A 1,520-nucleotide genomic window follows, 5' to 3' on the forward strand; every position below is an offset into this window, starting at 1 on the left:
GTCCTTTGTTTGAAACACGTGAACCTTCGTAACTTTTCTCATGTTTTAAAAGACAGTACTTTTGTTAATTGGATCTAACAGGTAAAACATCTCTTCATAGCTTCAGAAAAATGCTCTGTTATTACGTGTGTGTAATCAAACCTTTATTCCTAACAGAAGAAGATTCACAACTACTTTGAGGTTAAAATTTAGAAATAATCACGTGTAGCCTTCAAAGCTTGGAGAATTGATTTTCTGTGTTTATGTAGATATGGGAAGTGTTTTAGTTTGCCACATACAGGACATATACACACATATAGGGTTGTCCAAACATTGTTTGATGAAAACCCACCTTGTTGTTAATTCAGCATTAAGAATAAGCATCCAGAGACCAGAATAAAGTTACGTCCCTGATATTTGCATAGCCAGAGCTCATTGGGACATGCAAATTACCTCCAATCGTAAAACACCTAAAATATCCCCACGGATTGGCGCGCAAGCCAGAGACGGCATGAAGCCAAGAGTCAGAATTCAGGAAACAGAAACATCACACAAGAGGAGGAGGGATTAAACACGATTTCCAAGATTACAATTTTTGGTAGTATTCTTGAAGAAACCAAACCCTCTTTACCTCTAAGTTCTTATCGCTGCATTTTCGGTATGGGGGCGCAAAACGGTTGCACCGCTCACCACGCATGCGCAAACCACACGTCACTTCCGCTCTTCACTCACTATACCACAGAGTCATTTCCAAACAGTAAAACTCCTTCATCATAAGAATTTATGTTTTTCTCAACAACCGAGAGCTTCTCCTGACTGGATTACAGTTCGAAAAAAAGCCACGAGTTACCCTTAATAACGTGTTTGGATTACCGGATAAAATAAAGTGTCTTGAAGTGGCACTGTATCCTCTTGGCTTAGGGAGTAAACTGCCGTCATGTAAAACTGCAGAAGAAGAAAACATTTGTAGTCTGTTTGTAGTCACTGCAAGATCGTAAGGTCCTGATCCTGAACGTCTCTTTTTCCTTTCGTTTTTTCAACAATAAGTGAATGTTTTCACTATGATAAACATTTTAAGTGCTGTATTAACATCCTTCGAGGTTATTATTGCTGTTACCGTCTGAAGACCGGAAAATGCTTTAGCGGAAGTGACGTGTGGTTCACGCATGCGGGAGAGTGTTACAACCGTTTTGCTTCCGCATACTGAAAATGCAGCAACAGTTCTTCCAGTCTTAAGATCACGTTTTTTTTTTTTGCGCGCTTTCTTCCTTTTCAACATTTTTGTCTCCAGTTTATTTCATAGACTGATTCCAACATTTTTTACAATTTTTACTGCTTTTATTTTGAAACTGATTTTTAATGCTAGACCATTCGATAAGTTTCATTGTCCAGCCAGCTTTGCAACTTATACTTTTTGGTCACAAAACGGAATAGAGAAATCGTTCGAGCACCCCAGAAGCTAAGTGACTGAACGGAGCAGAACCAGCAGAACCACAGGTTCCCTTTCCTTCTACACCTGGCTGCAGATCTCCACGGCTGTC

This window comes from Oryzias melastigma, linkage group LG17 (genome assembly GCF_002922805.2).
Source record: "Oryzias melastigma strain HK-1 linkage group LG17, ASM292280v2, whole genome shotgun sequence".
NCBI lineage: Eukaryota > Metazoa > Chordata > Actinopteri > Beloniformes > Adrianichthyidae > Oryzias > Oryzias melastigma.